Source organism: Eupeodes corollae, chromosome 1, assembly GCF_945859685.1.
Source record: "Eupeodes corollae chromosome 1, idEupCoro1.1, whole genome shotgun sequence".
Taxonomy (NCBI): Eukaryota; Metazoa; Arthropoda; class Insecta; order Diptera; family Syrphidae; genus Eupeodes; species Eupeodes corollae.
The window spans coordinates 248,398,812-248,418,097 of record NC_079147.1 but is presented as its reverse complement, the minus strand read 5'-3'; the positions used below and the strand labels follow the sequence as shown (position 1 = coordinate 248,418,097).

General features: G+C 30.8%; 1 protein-coding gene across 3 annotated transcripts in view; it reads left to right on the top strand.

Annotated features, from left to right (window-relative positions):
- The window catches only part of LOC129949975 (uncharacterized), a 462,937-nt gene that overhangs the window by 430,854 nt on the left and 12,797 nt on the right, over positions 1-19,286 (top strand). The gene's annotated exons all lie outside the window — the stretch shown is intronic.

The window sequence follows — 19,286 nt, the reverse complement described above, 5'->3', positions numbered from 1 at the left end:
TTGTGTAATAATGAAATAGATTTTCTCCTTCTATTCGAAAATCATTTAAAAAAAAAAACACACACACATGTCGAAGGCTTACGGTAGTGGCGCCAGTGATTGCCTCATATGGCAACCCTGAACTCAATAACGATTACGTTTTTTTTCTTAGAATGTTTTTATATTTTTTTTATTCGTTCGTATCGTTTTGAGTATCAAAGACAACAATCGATAAGATTTCAAAAAAAATTGACTCACTTGCTGCGGGGATATCCCTCGTAATAAATTCGATAACGAAAACTCCAGGTCGGCCTGAGGAAAAAATGTATACCTTAAGATTTTGGTTTGAAAAAAAATTTCCATAAATGCAATAATTCAAAGTAAACAAATCGACAAGTCTACCCGAAAAAAAAGAAGTAAAACAAAAACAACTTTAAAAATGTAAACAAATTAACCAAAATATTACGAAAACAATCCTAAAAAACACTGCAGGTAACACCTTTCTCTCTTTTTCCCATTTTGAAATTTCTTTATCATATTCAGAGATATTTTTGTATTCGTATATATTTCAAAAGATAGGCATTTATTTTTTATATAAACTTAAGTAGTTTACTATTGAAAAAACGCTTAGCTTTCAAAACGAAATAGAAATACAACTTATTTTTGTTTTGTCATATAAGTTTCAGACAGAAAAATGTCTCCAATTTCAAAGAAGTTGTTTCGTCAAGTTTATACTTTACTTTTTTCTTTTCATATAAATAATCTCAATTTTTATTACTGTGATTTTTCTTAGCCTTGAAAAGTTCAATTTTTTTGTGTGTTTCTTTGAGTCTTGTGTGGCGATGATCTAATTTATGTTTATTTGATTTTTTTTGTCTGTCTCCTCAGATATATAATATTCAGCCTCAGGATTCTTTTCTTTTTTTTATTGCATATTCAAAGCAAATGAAAATTGAAAATAAAAAAAAATCACAAATGGATTGAAATTATAGAAAATTTATTCCACTGTAATGCGTACATATTCAGTTAAATTGATTGAAACCGATAATGGTTTTCTGGAAAATTGAGGGGAAAATTATTAATATCCCTATAAATCTGTGGATGTAGAACTGGAAGTGTGAACTCATTCACTTTAATGATGTGACCTGAGGCTTAAATCGTTCAGCGAAAAATGTTTTAAAAAAGGAACCGGATTCTACTTGTCAAAGTTCGCACGTAATTTAGAAAATTTCTCTTTAAGAACACTTTTGGGTATGTTTGTTTTTGGATTGATTTAGTGACAGAGAGAGGGTTATTTTTCCCACTTTTTTTTACTCTGTTTGTTCTTATATATGTAGGAGTTGTCAAGGAGTTTTCAAAAATTTTAGTTTCATACTTCTTTAAGAATTTTTTGATCTCTAGTGCTTTAGCGGTCCTTTGGTTTAACTTTAAATAGATGGCGCTGCATTATACGACTATTGTCTAGTTTCAAAAAAAACATAGTTCAACACCACTTCAAATGCAGCCATTTTGTTCTCTTATTGTTAGTTTGAATGAATGCGTTCAAAGCAATTTATGCATGTCGAAGGTTGATTGGTTTCCTATCTTATTTTAACGAAAATTAGTTTTGTCCCAAATGAGGGTTTTCAAATAAAAAGCTGTTGTTTTATATTAAAAACGTGTAAATAATGGGCAAATGATATGTTTTTCATTGTAAAGGGGAAGGTATATCATTAACAAAAAAAAAATGATATCAACCAAATAGTTAAAACGAAACGAACACAATTTTTGAAGTCTTTGATTTGACTGTATGCATTTACATGAACATTTCAAAAAGATTTATAATAAAATAAACTCGCAGTGACCAAATGTTAATAATAACCTTGTCGATAAATGTCAGTAATCTTTTTTTGCAAAACTGTTAATTTCGAACTGTGATTTTCAAATGTTTCAACAATTTTAATACGTTTCTTAAGTACCTTTCATTTAATTTTTGGCTATGGAGAAGTTTTTACTTGTCATATGTCAAGTAAACAGCTTCAAAATTGACTTTTATGGCTGAATCACAAACACGATTCTGCTTCGGCTTCACTTGACGTTTACGAGTTCAGCCATAGGAATTCAATGCATTCTATCACAATGGAGCTTCGACCTCACGTTTCGTTTGACAATCATAAGGAAAAGAACGTAATGTAAGGTAATGTGACTCCAAACGGAAGCTCTAGTTAAATTGTATGAATATTTGCTTTGTCTGACAGCTCAACAGCTGTAAAAATGTGTCAACAAACAAAATATTCAAAGCATCTTCGAAGCATTCCCACCGTAACGCAGACGAAGCCGAAGCTGAAGCGTCTTTGTGATTCAGCCATTATGTTTACAAATAATCTTCTCTGATAAAGGGTGCGTTCACCATTCCTCATCTTTAAAAATTAAAAAAAATCAACTTACTGTCATTGTATTAATTAGAGGTGACAGTTCTGCAAAATATACAAAAAATAATAAAAGATCTCTTTTTGATTGAGCAGAGACTGTTTATGTTATGTCCTTAAAGTAATTGTTAGAAAAAACAGTCACGTCTTCTGTAAAGTTTTGTATTGATGATTTTCATAAATATTTCTCATTTATGCAACAATATTCTTGTTTTTATAAATGTTCATTCTGAAAAGGAGAACCAATTATAACCTTGAAACATAAAATATAAGTAAATACGTGCTATGCCTTCCCGATGTTATAATCTTCCCTGGCAGTATCTGCATCTTACTTTGACATCTCATCCAGCGCGCGTATCCCTACTTCATCGTCGCTGGTTTCATAGTTTCAAATTCATAACCATCAATCAATCATTTATTCATGAAGATGAAAAGTAAATGCTTATGAAAATTCTATCGTAAAAATTCCCTTCCACTGTAAATGAATTAAGAGCTTTAATTTCCTCTTTGAAATAAACTTGTCAACTTTTTTACACATCATATCAATATTGTATAAAACCAACTACCTGCAAAAAGGAAATATCTGATAAAAAGTTTTTTATCATCTGTAATTCGAATTTCAAATCGAAAGGGAAATTATAAATTTTTGTAAAACGGATGCGTTCCGTGAATTCCACGACTGATAATTTAAGTCTGATGTATTCACATAATTTATTTACTGTAGGTTTATTATAAATGGGATGTTTTCGTTGGATAAAAGTTATTACCATAACTAAATGACGTACATATTTGTACATAATTTAACCCTTGGGGCTCTCTTATTTCTCTTGAATGATTTTCAAATTTATTATTATCATGCTTCATAACATATTGTCTACCTTTATGTGTAAACCAAAAATGTAAATAAAATATATGTAGGAACATCAATCTACGCACATAAATTCGGTTTTATTTCATGATATTTTTTTTTTAAACCCCAAAAATTCATTCGACACAAAATAATATTTACGTTAAGCTCTACCTTCTGTCTCTTTCTATCTCTGTTTTGCAAAATACAATTCTTAATTTTAAACGATGCGAAAAATGCGATGATGGGGAAAATTCTTATTTCCAAAATGTTTCGATTGCTAAATTATCAGTTTATTTTTCATTCAATTTTTAAAAGCCATCAACAAATTTTCCAGAGCAATAGAAAGAGAAAGAAAGAACTTTAGTCGAGTTTATTTATTGACATTTCACAGTTGAATTCAGTTCAGATGTTGAAAGAAACCAACAGCACATCAGCATCCCAAGCGAAAGAGGCGCATACAAAATAAAAAGGATATAAACGAAGATGATGCTTTTACCACCACTCATCTTCTCTATTTCTATCTTTTTTTTGTATGTTTATCGATTGATTTCCATTATATTTTTACCTGCGTTATTCACCTACATTTTACCATATTCATGTGGAAATAATATTATTTTTAACCCCCTCACACATGTGTTCTTAAGAACTTGATTAGAGCACGAGTCACTTTTCTAATTATTCAGTGGCGTAGATAGCATTTTGTGTGACGTGATGAAGAGAATTTAGTAAGTTTTCCTTGCCGAATGAAACTTAAACAAATTAAAATCGATATATCAGAGTGTTTCTCTTGTTGGAGGAACTTGGCAGCACTCACCAGTGACATCTAAAGTCAAATTCGGCCATTATGTTTTAGTTTATTTAAAATGTCAAACAAAAATTCAAATGAAAGTGTTCAGTGTGGGACAAGTGAAACTTAAACAAAAAGAGTGTATGTCAAAAAACGAAAATAATCTTGAAATGAATGCGTTCAGCATGACATTGATGTTTCAATGTAACTTTTGCAAAATGTGAGTTCGCTTTAAAACAAATTTCCAAAGCACGCCAATGATTTCACTTTCACAAAAAATATACAATTTGTTGATATAAAATTTCAATGATCTATTAATCCACTAAAGTGGAAGAAATAAAGAAGAGGTTGTTGTTTCCTCCAACCTGCTGCCATCAATGATACGAGCACAGAGATGTTATTTTTTTGACCTCATTTTAAAAATATACATACGTATATCGAATTTTTGTTAGACAAATGAATAAATACTTAACTTTATCATTATAAATATCTATTTCTATATTGATGTGTAAAAATTTTGCAAGCTTACGAATATAATTCAAAAGTTTTTATGTGGATTCAGGACATTGCGGGAGTAAATTATACTAAAATGTGCGCTACAATTTGTGCTTAAAATTCAAGATTTATCGTTTACAAAAAGAATTAAAGAAACAAAATAACGTTAAATGATTTCTGAATATTTGCTTCAACTTCGACCAATTGGAATCAATAAATATTGTATTTGATTGTGTATTTGAAATTGTTTTTTTTTTTTCTTTTCATTTTGATCCCAAAATGTTTTCTTTTTTTTTGAGAGACCATACAATGTCACAGATTGTTCTTTAAATAGTTACATATTGAGGGAAAGTATTTAGAATTGGAATGTTTCCCAATAATCATAGTTTTTTTTTGTTTTCAAATAATTATATTTTGAAATTGAGAATTCTTTTGAAATTTTTGTTTTTATTTTATTTTTCTCTTAAATATAATGAGTAACATAAATATTTAGAAAAGTAAACAAATAATCTTAAAATTTAAAATAAATGTAATACTGGAGATAAGTTTTGAACGCCACTGTTATAAAATATGTTTTAAATATAATATTCAGTATTAATACAAAGTTTATGTTAGAAAGACCTCGAACACAATTTTAGTGTTTTTATTTTATACTGTGTTGGTGACAGGATTTAATTTTATATCGATATAATTTTACCTACCATATTTTAACAGTTGTACCAGGTTTTCGTCGCTAAAATGTGTTGATTGTTTTTAATTTGATATAACACTACCTCAATCATTCACAAATGTCAAAATCACCTACCAGATTATAACAGTTGTACCAGTTTTTGTCGCTAAAAGTTGTAGATTGTTATAAATTTCATATAGCACTATCTCAGTCATTCACAAATGTCAAAACCACTTACACAATTATTAAGTATTCACAAATGTCAAAATCATCACTTTGTTGAAATTGACATTTGTTTCTCTTTAAGAAAAAAGGTCTTGAAAACCAAGTAAAAGCAATGTTGTCACAATTGAGAATAACTTGTCCTTAAAAATAATTAAATATTATACCTGTCAAAATAATGGCTGCCATTTTTAAAATTTCATATAACACTATCTCAGCCATTCACAAATGTCAAAATCACCTAACAGATTATAACAGTTATACAGGTTTTTCGACGCTAAGAGTTGTTGATTGTTATAAATTTCATATAACACTATCTCAGTCATTCACAAATGTCAAAACCACTTACACAATTATTAAGTATTCACAAATGTCAAAATCATCACTTTGTTGAAAATGACATTTGTTTCTCTTTAAAAAAAAGTCTTGAAAACTAAGTAATAGCAATGTTGTCACAAATGAGAATAACTTGTCCTTAAAAAATAATTAAAAATTGTATCTGTCAAAATCATGGCTGCCATTTTTAATTTTGAAAAATTTAGTTAATATTTTCTAAAATGCCCTCCACTTTAACTGTCTAAATAATGATACTCTAATAGAAGTCACAACAAATCTAATAAGTCTGTGTTTTTTGCTAATGTCAAAGTCACAAAATGACACTAAATGAATTTTGTACCAATTAACATAGATGCCACTAAGCTGTCAAATAATAGATAACAAAGTTTAAAGTAACATTCTTTTATGACAAGCGGATTATGACATTGTCTAAACTTCAAAATCCCACTTAAAATCAATATCAAAACAAACAGGTCTAATGAAAATACACAGTGAAGTACGTACATACATACATACGAGTATGTACCTACTTCTTATAACACCTCTGTAGATTACTTAACTCAAGTTTCAAAAAGTAAAGTAATAGGAATATGAGTCCCTCGTGAAACTTTTCTACTACTTCACTCATATTTAACTTAAGTAACTTGTGTTAACTCGACTGAAAACAGTGTATAGTTCTTCCCTTGAAACATAATGCCCTCTTTTTTGTATTCTAATTAAAAATGTGTTTGGTATATAAGAAAAGCCTTACGTCCAGTCCACCATGCTAAAGGAATAAAAATAAAAATAAAAAAAAACACAAGTCCTAATCCTTGAAAGCCTTTGCCTTTTATGCTACTGAATGGCCCCCATTTCATTAGAGAGAAACTTATTTCTAGGTGAATAGGTCCAATAGCAGCAGCAGCAGTAGTAGCAGAAGCAGAAAACATCAGTAGCAGGATATAGACGCCTGATCCTGATTAAAATAGAAGAAGGCAACATTAAAAAAAAAAAAGATGCATAAGCATATACATAGTACATATCACAGTCTTTGACTCTTTTTTAGAGTTGAGTGCACTCAACTATAATATCCGTTTCCCTTAGGCAGGGGTTTTCCCGAGAACACTCTTCTCATCATAAACACTGAATTTAAACATTTCAAAAGAATAAAAGCCTGTGGTTAGGGACATTATGAGGCTGTGTTAAAGGGGGTGGGGGCAGGAGGGAGGTGTTGGACAGATCCTCCCAAAAAGAATATAAAAGCAGATAATCCTAGCCATAGAGAGTATTTTGCCACACGAGCACGAGGAAAATCTGAAAAGATAAAATTAAAAAACGATGAACTTGGCAACGAGTTAAAGCCGATGTGATGCCATGCCATGCCATGGCGACGACGACCGGAGACTGCGATGGGTGGTAGGAAGTTGGTAGTAGGACTAAAATACAAAAGGGTTGATACCAGAAAATAGCATATTTCCATAATGTAGACATAGTGTCGAACACTAGCAGAATCGGCTTGTACTTGTTTTTTTAGCCACCATCAGAATGAACTATCCAGGGTTGTGATGTGTGGTGATAGGTTTATATGCTCCTATATGCATCAGGCTTGCCAGATTGGGCTATTCATTGGAACAAATTGAGCTATCTCTTTCCAATATTGCCAACGAAAAATTTAAAATGACAGCTTAATTTTAATTGGGTTAGAATCTAGTCAAGAAGAATAGAATATTTGACAGCTAAAACTGTCAATTTTCATTTGTCTGTATTTTATTTTACATTTTTGTTTTTTTTTTAAATAAATAAATCCTAATTAAAGCTACCAAATTAGTTTTAATTTAAACTGGGGCTATTTTTTGGCCTTTTTTTCGACATTGATTTTTGGCATTAACCAGCATTAATAGATTGGCCTTTCCAGCTTATTTGGTACATGGCAACCCTATTATGCTGCATGTGGTTAAAGTGATGATGTTTACAACTTTTTCTATGGACTGCTTCCCTTCCACAACCAGAACGATGTCCCTTTCACATTTCACTTACTCTAACTAGCTCAAAGATTAAAAACGCCGCGAACATTGAAATATTAATAGAGTTGTGTTTTGTTTGTTTATATAAATTTAAAAAAAAAAACAACGAAAAATAGATAGAAAGAAAAAAGTTTATTTATTTTTTCCTAAAAGATATGAACAAAATAAACGATAAAAAAAATATATAAAACATAATTTTGCATTATTTTGAGGAAAATAGAAGAAGAAAAAAAAGAAAAAATCAAGTTCAAAGAAATTTAAAATACAAAAATATAATTTAAAAAAAATATATAGAAAAATATTTATTTTTTGAATTATGTATTTTTCTTAAATTTATATTTTATGCCATGTGCTGTGTTTTTTTTTCTATCGATTTTAGTTGGAAAGTTTATATTATTTCTTTTCCAGGGAATTATTTTCTTTAAAATGCGTGAATAAATATAAATCTATTTAATTGCTCAATTTTCCTGAAACTAAATTGAAAATGAAAGATCGATTGGCCATTTAGGCGTTCTGAAGAAATGTTAGTTTTTATTGGATGTTATCTGTTTTTTGTTTCATTCTGTAAGCTGAAGGTGTATTTTTTTCCTATTTTATACCTTTGACTAAATTGCATTGTGATAAATCAATTGCTGAAGATACCCGTCTCAAAATGGCCGTTAAAAGTTACAGCAATAAATTTGTTAACTGACAGATGATGCGAACATATTAATAAAGCTTCGATATATTCTAAATTCCTCTAATTCTGATCTTACAATAGTGTCATGTGAGACCCTTAAATGTATCACAAATATGTATCTTATCAATTACAATAAAGTTGCGTGTTTTCAATGTCTAACGATTAACTGTCAGATATCTGACTGAATGCTTCCCAAATTTAGGTCAATTATTTGGTTTTCTATACATAATTTAACTGTCAATTTTGTTGATTTCTGACGTTTCTGACGATAACAAAAATGGCTGCGTTCAATCTCAGACAGATAGGGTATCCAGATACCTATTTGTTAATGTTTTACTTGTAAACTAACACCTGATTAAAAACAGCTGATATGTCAAAAATAGTATCCAAAGGTATCCAAGAATTTGAAGGATATGTAGGTATCTGACAGAACAGGTGATTCAACACATGGTTGAATTTCAAGAAACTTGAACATTTATTTCAAACAAACCAACTCAAAATCTTACCGCAAAGCAACTTCTGCTCAATCGGAAATGAGATCGAAATTCTTCCAAACTATATCTAGGTATTGTCACTTCATAATAGTCCTCGTTTCTGTTAGGATAACAGAAAAGTTAAACGTAAATCGTTTAAAACCGAAGATTTCAGAATAAGGTTATCTCTTATTTATTAAATTGTAACGCACCTATAAATTCATCATCGTCCTACGAATCATGTGAATTATCCATTAAATGTTTTATCTTACAACAATCGAAGCTTAATGGCTGAATCACAAACAGGCTTCAGCTTCGGCTTCGTCTGCGTTACGGTGGGCCTACTTCGAGGTTGCTTTGAATGACATTTCTATTATTTCATCCCTCCAAAGAGCAAATATTTTGTTTGTTGACAATTTTTACAGCCGTTGAGCTGCCAGACAAAGCAAATGTTCAGATAATTGAACAAGAGCTTCCGTTTGGAGTCACATTACGTTCTTTTCCTTAAGATTGTCAAACGAAACGTGAATTCGAAGCTCCATTGTGATGGCATGCATTGAATTCCTATGGCTGAACTCGTAAACGTCAGATGAAGCCGAAGCTGAAGCGTGTTTCTGATTCAGCCATAAATGTTTCTCTGCTTTTTGTGAACAGATGAAAGTTTCTATCTCAATACAACTATCCAACTCGTTCAACAAGGTATTTTAAAATCCACCTATCCAAGCAACATGAGATTGAACGCAGCCATTGTAACCTCTGACATTTTGTATCCTTGTCTGACATTTCTGACAGTTCAAGTTTGCGTCGTTTTTTGACATTTGTTTCTTCCTCTTGATTGTCAATTTAAATGGCCAATTATTGTTTTGACAGTTTCTTTCTTCTTGTTAAACTAAAAAACCAACAAATTAAACTGTTTTAATTCATGTTGTAATTTTTTTAACAGCTTGTGTTGTGATCCGACGGATCTTTTTTTGACATTGTGATGATTTTTTGAACTAATTGTTTAACGTTGCAACGGTACAAACTGGAAAGTCTGACAATAGATCTACCAATCGCGTCCATGTACAGCTTGAATATTCCTCCTGATATGTCAACTTATTGTTTTGACAGTTTCTTCTTCTTGTTATACTCAATTCATATTGTAATTTTGGAATCAGCTTATATTTCCATACGACAGATCTTTATAGCTTGTTCATAGCAAACCATTGAACTGTCAAAAGATCAATCTAAAATGACATTATTACGATGTTTTGAACTAATTCTCGCAAAATTTTCAATAACCTATTGCTAAGAGCTTAACATTTTATTGAGTTGAAATTTGCTAAGTGTCACCAAATTTTTTAAACCTTTATTTTCATTTTTCTAACTAGTATTTATTTTGTTTGTATTTAATTGTTATTAAGAAACTGGAATCCGAACATGTCTTAAAAGTTTCAGTTCGTGAAAATAATGAAAACAAACAAACCTACAATGGACCTATTCATTCTCATTCCCAACGGAACATCCCATCCACTGGTTTAACAAATGTCAAATTAAATTGGTTTAGCAAATTGCTAAAAGAAAAGTTTAAGTAGCAATTCTGTGATTTTAACTTTAGCAAACTATTAAAAGATAGTAAGATGTTAAAATCGTATAAAATTGGGTAAATCATTTTTGAAGCTAAAAGTGGCCTTAACATTTTACTAAATCGTTTAAAATTGTGTGCCGTTGTGGAGGTTTATTTCAAAAAGATATTACATTTTACTTTACAATTCTTTTTTGAAAAGTATTTCATCTTCAATAAAAGAAATGTATATTATTTTGGTTTTGATAGAAAAAAAAACTATACATTAATCTATAAGTTCTGTTCGTTTTGATCAATCAGCAACAATTCTTTGATTTTACGTCTCAGAAAATTGTATTCCTCGCTTGCATCCAGTGATCAATTTGTAGGGGTGTAAAACTTACTGAGTATTAAAAAATCCTCTTAAAATTCCATCTTTCTTCCATCGTACGTTGTAAACTTTTACATTCCATTAAAATATTTCATAAATGTGTAAATAGGATTATATTAATCGAAAAAGCATTTTATTATTCAAAACTTTTGCATTGAAGATGATGGTGTCCTGTTCTGATGGATCTTTGTTTTTTTTTTTTTTCAAATTCAAATACACTCGAAAAGTCATTACCGGTCTAAATGTAAATTTTTACAACCCCTCCCACTCACTCCGTCCATACCCCCCACTCACCCCTCTTCTAACAAATAAAATCATGAAAATATTGTATTAAAAGATCAAAAGTTAATTAATTAGTCGTGTTGTACACGTTCTTCTTCTTCTCTGCTGTCGCGATTTTTCATCAATTAGCAAAGTTGTCTTTTATCCATCCATTAACCTTAAACAAATAATCTTCTTCTTATTTCTTTCTTCTGGTTTTTCAATTCTTCGGTTTTCATTTGCCATACTTCAGTTTCTAAGAGAACGAAATTTATGAATCTTTTTGATTTTACCCGAATTGACTGAAGAAGAAGAATTTGAAGTGATTCCAGCAAATCATTGTTATTGCTGCCCCATTGCCAATCAGCCTCGGTATTATTTTCAAAAATCTAGATACTAATTCTCCCAGCATCATCGCCCCCGTGAATATCTACTACCCTCGCCTCACCCAATAAATAGACACAAAAGCAAATAAACAAACAAAACTTTTCACCGCGATGAATAACACACCGCGAGCCGAACATCACCCACCAGAAGAATCCGATGAAGCAAAAAAAAAATATAAAATACAACAATAATTATTATTATTTTACTACTCGTATTCTTGAAGCCGCCATGTGGCCCGAACGGACTTTTTGGAACCGTTCCAAAAATCAGTTTCGAAAAATTGCGACACTTTTAACCGAGTCGTTGCTCGTGTCGAATATCGAGTCTTTCGAATTGTGTGAATTTAATTTTTCTATTAAAATTTTTTGTGGAAAATTATGATTTTGAATAGAGCCTGAAGAGGATTCACCAATAACCATCATCGGATCGCCATCGAAAGAATGAAAAGTCGATGACAGATTAAATGGGAAAAGCAAACAAAAATGAGTCCATTTTCAAAAATTACTAATTACCGGGGATATTAAAGTTATGGACTTGGGACGACCGACGGGATGGTGGACTTTTGTTGTCGCCAAAATGAAAATGAACAAAACAACATTGATGACGAACAATATGATGAAATTGAGATATATTAATCGGATAACTAATTTTTTAAAACAACAACAAAATGTCATAAAAGCCCGAGAGGTGAGGTGGGTGATATTTTTTATTTGGAAGTAGAAACAGATTGAGAATAATAATCAGACGTCTATCATCGGCATTCAACGTCGCCAAATTGACTACAATCTCACCTTGAGGAAATATATTTTTTTCCACATATTTCACTTCTTTTTTGTTTTTGATTTGATGTGATTTAGATGAAAGATGCGAATTTTTGTTTCGGACTCGATTGTGCGTAAATAATGATAATAATTCAATTAGCCTGAACTTTGAGCATTGTTTATATGCATACATACATAATTTTACTTTGAAATACTATATAAGTAATTCTATTTTGATAAGGCTTGTAATAAAAATCAATTAGGTGAAAAGTTAGAGAGAGATAGTATGATGGAAGTCTAGACAATACATGGGAGTATATTTTTTATCAAATTTTGATAAAACGAATGTTTAAGCCTCTGAACTTCTTAATTATGCGTATGTTCAGAGTGTTGACAGAAGTATGGCGATTGAAATAGAATATTAGAATTCAATTCCAGAAGAAACGTCATTCGATAACTAAAAGAAGCCGCCATTTTAGTTTTCATTTTACTGACAGATGATTTTTTTTGACATATTGTTCATTACACGAGGGATTTTCCTTTTATTTCGATAAATAAATATTTGGTTTCCTTTTCCCACATGGAACTGACGCTGAACTCATTCAAAATATGCAAACTATGTTTGCTTTTTTGAATAGTGTAAAAGCACGTTTCCAATAATCCGAGATTTAAGGCAAGTGATTTAAAATAAATAAACCAAAGAAAAGTAGATTATTTTGACGTTTGGTTAATGTCATAACAACCAAACGCCAAATTATTCTCCTCTCGAAAAGAAAAAATATGAAATTTGTATTGATTTTATTGATTGATAATTTAATATTTTTTTAATTATGAAGTTTCTTTAAAAGAGAATAAGTGTTGGTAACTTAAAACTTTTAGAAGCTCCAGAAAGGCCCAACAATTTCTTTGCCTTTCTGTTAGTGAAAGAATTTAATAATAAATTCTAAAAAGAAAACAAAAAAAGAACTTTACCTATACCGATTTGTTAAGTTGTGAATTTTCTCTGTCATTTCCTTGAAAACGTTAGAGTTTTTTCTCTAGCCAATCAAGTTAGCCTGTTTGTCGACCCACAACTCCAACAAAAGCGTTTCATCCTCCGCTGCCCAGGTTTTTCGTTGTTTTTTTTGTATTTGTTCAATCATCATCTGTAAGTAATTAGTTTTATTTTCTTCTTGTACATATTTATTATTTTTGTATACTAACATTTTATTTCGTCTGTGACTTCTTGAAAGTTGTTTATTGTTTAGAATTTGAATCATATGGAAGTGAGACAGATAGTTTTGTTGACATTTCCATCTGTCAATACACGAAATTAGCATTTAAATGGGTCGGTTCAACAATTATTCTCCGAAAAAAAAGTTTGTTTCAATTAGTTTTATTTGAAATCTTCATTTGAGGAGATTAAAATTTGTATGGTAAATCTTCGAGATTTCAAGAAGATTTGTGACGTTTCTCGGTTTAGTGCCCGTTGGAAACGTAGAATAACACTTTTTCCCAGTTCAATAGGCATGAAGAAACGAGTTGTTCAAATATGAAACTCTGATGGAAACATAGCTTTAAGAAAATAGCATCAGCTGTTTGACTATCAAGGAAACTATCTTTAAATTTTCTCTCAATTTTGACAGGAATTAGAAAAGAGAAAAAAATGGCGTCCGACACGCACATGAAAGCCTTTAGACTCCACAAAATATAATTTCTCATGTAAATAGTTCATCTGGGCTTGAATCCAAATGTAACACATTATCACACTATTAAAATATAAAATGTGTAATAATTCAAAACTTCACTTAAAAAAAAAATACAGAATTGATTAGATTGCGTAACTAACAAAAACCGATTAGTACCTCTAAGCTGTCAACATTGACTAGCTAATTTTATCTATAATTATTTGTTTTTGAACAGAACCTGAACTGACAAATCAAAAAAAAAAATGTTTCTGTTCAGAGCGTTCAGTGCTTCACATTTATCATTCTGTTTGCAATGAGATGACAGTTTCTGAAAGGTCTACTCAGAAAAACACAGAATATTTGAAAATGCTTATAATTTCAAAACCTTGTTTTATTAAAATTAGTTTATTCTTTATAAAACTTTTAGATTTAAAAATTATAAATGCCAAAGTATTTAAATACAAAATTTCAGAATTCAGAAAATGTTGAGAAAAAACTATGTTCTGAGTGTGTTCAAAGAAAAATCAATTCTGAGTGCGTTCAAGTATTTATCTTATAGCCTTTTCACACCAAACCTAAAACCAGGGTTTTCGGCAAAAAGTTTTCTAAAACCCGAAAATCGTTCACACCGAACATTTACACGTTTTCATTTGACATTTAAATTTATTTAACACCGGCTGTCAAATTTTGGATTGATAAATAAGTTTTGTTGTTCTCAAATTATTTGTAAAAATAAATTGAATTCTAAGAAGATTTTCAACTGAAGTTCTAGGGACGGGTGGAATGGGCTCACGACATGAACCAACAAGAACTACAAGCTCGCTTGGCCACAGCTATCCTCTTTGTTCACTTCAACCGGTCCGAACAATTCACTAAGAAGTAGCTAGTTGTCTAGAAAATATATCATAGAACCAACAACAAACAAAACTGTTACATAAAAAATTAATTTTATTTAAAACATTTTCTTCTTCTTTCACAACGAATTCAATCCAAAATACTGAGCTTATGACTACTGCTTCTGCTGGCCAAATGTCCCTTCAGAATCGCCATAAATTGTGGTCGTCCGAGCAACTTATAGGCGGGGTTGAAAAAATTCTGAACGATTTCGTGTAGGTCCTTATGGCCGGAGCAGCAATTCCTAGTTCCAGATTCGTACCAAATTCACACTCCCCAAAAGCAATAATTCTTATTTTGTAAGAAAATTGTATAAATAATATTACCACGACCAAATTTATTTAAAAATGAAATATTTATTTTGACAGCAGCCATCAGCTGTTTTGTTTACATTTATTTGAGCGCTGAATGTTTCGAAAGGTTTGTTTGTTTGTTTAGTTCAACTTTGAATTGCTACTAGCTTTCGAGAGGTTTTATATAAAACTTGTGGTTTACCAAAAATGTATGGGAAAAGCCTGTTAAACTGCAGCAAAAAGTTTATTTGTTTCGATAATACCTTACGTTGTAAATGACATTAAAAAAAAGTGTCTCACATATCTCTTTTTGAGCTAATGAGAATGATTTAAGTGTTCAAAAAAATCCAATGTGTCAATTAAACTTAAAATCAAATCCACATTATGTACTTGTTTTATGGCATACATAAGTTAAAACTTTTGACAGATTGGCAGTCATAAGTCAAACTTTATGGACAGTTCACTTAAACAAAATATTGTTTCTGCAGTTTGACTGAACATTCGTGTCAAACAATTCTATATAGATAAACTAAATTCAGAGCCAATAAACTTTATTGATTTGACGTTAAGTTGGTCATATCCTTATGTGCAGAATTATTTTAGTCCAATTACTTATATTTGTTCGCATAAGATGCTTAAAAAGAAAATTCCTCTTCTTTAAACTGACACAATTGTCAAAATAAGTGACACATCACAGAGATGGCACTAAAAACCACTTTGCATAAAGAAAATCAAGTTAAAGCACTTGAAAGTATGATGTTAATGCCACCCCCAAACTCAAGACATTCCCAAAGGCAGACTTGCTCTCGTGCATAGAGACTTTTTCTCATCTATTCTTCTTGAGTATGTTTATACTTGAATTGATTTTTTTAAAGACAATATCCTTTCAAAGACTATGTGCTCCAGCGACGACCTTCTAGGTTTAAAATCTCAACCCAAACCCCCACCACTTTTCCTTCATATTAATACGAAAACAAAAATTTTAGATGAAGATGGTTGGACCGGATAACTTAACCCCCATTGCAATCATCATCTATTTACCACCATAGCACTGATAAAATGAATATGATTAAGCCATTCACTTTAAGAAAGTAGCATGGGAGGGGAATAAGTAGGTATGGGAGTAGCTTAAGCTCTTCTCTTGGGCAAATAAAAAAAAAAGTCCTTACTTTTTGCTATTCTTCTCTTTTTGAAATTAAGTGGAAAAGAAAACTGCTTAAGGCGAGAAAATAGTAAATAGAAATAGAAGAAAAAAAGGATATGTTCCGGTCGAAGGATTTCCTTTTTACCTTGAAAACGAAATTGTTTTGCAAACCAAATGGCCTTCAAGTACCTACTGGATATTCCATATCCTTTCTCCGTGCTTTTTTTATTTTTGCCACAGGATGATAATGACCTTTATTTTCCTTTATCTTCAGTTTTTCATGTTAATAGTGGGAGGAGAAGTGGTTTGATTTTCTTTTTTTTATGGCTTCCAAGTGCTGCGCTAGCTTTATCGTATGTTTAGTGAAGTGGTTCGGTTAAATAATTTATTATGTCTGAAAGCAGGTTAAAAGGAAAATTACTTTGAATTATGAACTAAAACTGAAGCACTTTTCGATGGAAAAATAAATAGCCTTTTCATTTGAATACATTGATTCTAACGAGTACCAAAGATCAGTGAAATGGGCAATCTAAACAGGTATTGATTAAAAGACGTGTTCTTATCAGGAAGGAAGCGCTACTTCAAAGCAGAAAACATTTGTTAAAGAGTTTTGGATTTGGTTAAAAAATCATTAAAATGTGAACTGCAAAATTGTGAAAACAAACAGATCTATCTGTCAGAACGTCAAAGTATCAATGTGCAGGTTCAGACAACATAAGGGACTTCATTTGCAATCAACTGTATTCTTTGAACTTGAATTTTAACCAAGACAACTAGTTTTCAAGTGTCGTAAACTTCAAACTCGGAACTTTACTTCACTGACCTCTACCTTCAATTGATCGTACAAAAATGACCAAAATCATAATTGCTAAGATTCCATCTCGACCTGTATTTTGTCTTTTAAAAAAATATTACTTATTCCTTTTCCAATTTAACAAGGAACCCTACTACATAAAACATCAATAGAAGTGTGCAGAAAATAAATAAATCAGATATTAATAAAGTTTAGCTTTCAGTTGAATGAAAAATTATAATAAGCCGTAATTTTGACATTAGTGGTCTCGACTTGATAGTTAAAGAGATTTTTCTTGATTAAATTTTATTCGAATTTGACGAGAAACTCGTTTTAACAAATCTTTATATGACACTACACAAAAAATAAATAATTCACAGATTATGAAGTTCTGCTTTCAATTAAATGATCAGCTGATATTTTAACATGAATACACTTGGTAGAAAGGGAGATTTAAGCTTGCCTAACTTTAAATTTCACTTTCTAATTTTTTGACAACCTTGATTTACATTTTTATATCACTTTGTCGTCTGAACCTGTCCATTTCTTTTTTTTACTGAATTTAAAGTCGTCATAACATGCTGAATACGATCAGAACAAAGTCTGCACTGAGCATTTTCTGGACATTTATATTTCATTTGAAGCCCCAAAATTAGTTGTTTTTCATCCTCATCCTGGTTCTTTCGCTTTTACAATTGCTTTGAGAATTGGCCAGTTTATATTGTAAGGACGAATTGACAGACCAGGAGAATGAGATGTAAACACAAATCACTATTCATTCGCACCTAGCAATCAGAGTAGCTTGGCATAACTCTTAAGGCCCAACTATAATAGGCATAAGCAAACATAAGCTTACGTCAAAAACACAACGAAAATTCACTTAAGTTTGCGAAATTACTGCACGTTTAGTTATGCGCACATATGCTAGCTTATGTCTATTATAGTTGGGCCTTTACTCCTTTTAAAATTGGGCGAGAGTTCTTGAAAAATCGGTTCATAAAAATTCTCTTCTCAGACTTCTGACAGCAAAAGTGAAAAATTTGTATGAGAATTTTTGTTAATATTTCTGGGAATATGGAAATTCCAGAGATGTTAGAAACATAATTTGTTCAATTGTTTATTTGTTTTCTCTCATCGTGCACGCGTTACACTTAAACGCTTGAATTTTTAGTTAATAACACTCTGAGGACTCAGAAAAATCGTCCAGTTTTTGGACCCGACACATATTTAATAGAAAGGAAAACACAATTCTTTTGACAGTTAAAGCTCTGTTCAGATGCAAAAATGCCAAACTTCTTTTGTTTTATCAGCTAAAATTGTATTCAAACCTATCCATAGAAAGTTCTGAATATTAAACTGGGTTTAAAGGGGTTGCAATTTTTAATTGTTTAGTCCCCCCAAAATTTTAAAACATTTCAAACCACTGAAAAAATGATACTAGTAAGGATTCAAGGTTAAATGATAATAAGGCGTGTCCAAAAGACGAGTCAAAAAACAGTCGAAAGGAAAACAGCAAAATTGTGGCAACAAACAGGTCTTGCGTCAGAATGACAAGGTGTCAAAATATTGTGCCATCGTCAATTTGATGCAAAATCAATTCTGTTTTCTGTAATCAATATCTTTTCAGCTAGTAATAAGATTCAAATGCTTAAATTAAATTTAAAAACAGCAAACTTTAAAACAATCTGTTGTATTTTAACTTATATAAGAATGTAAGCTTAAGATCCTTCGTTAATAGCCGCCCTTAAACTGTTGCAAAAATGTACAACCCTTGACATCAGGACGTTTTGTTTTTGTGAAATTGATCTCTAGGCAGAACTTTGATTTTTTATTCGTTATAACTCACTATTTTAGATTCCTTTCAAAACCCTGTTCTACCTTAAATTATTGAAAAACTACCTTGATACTTCAAATGTAAAGATCTTGCAGTTGGCCTACCTTTATCAATCCATACAAACAACTAGTTAGGTGAATGTTAATATTAATATCCTTATTATACGCAAACCATTTAACAAAACAAACAACATCTGAACAAATATTTATCTAAACAATTAAATTTTTGATCTGCAGTAAAAAGTGAATTCAAAAGAAACAAAACAATGAATAAACAAATAAGAAAAACAATATAAAATCAAATTAATAAATTAAAAAAATATTTACCTATGCAAAACAATATAAACTGAATAGTTAAAGAAACAAAGCAAACAACTGACAATTTTTGGTATAACAAAATAAATTATGAACTTCCTT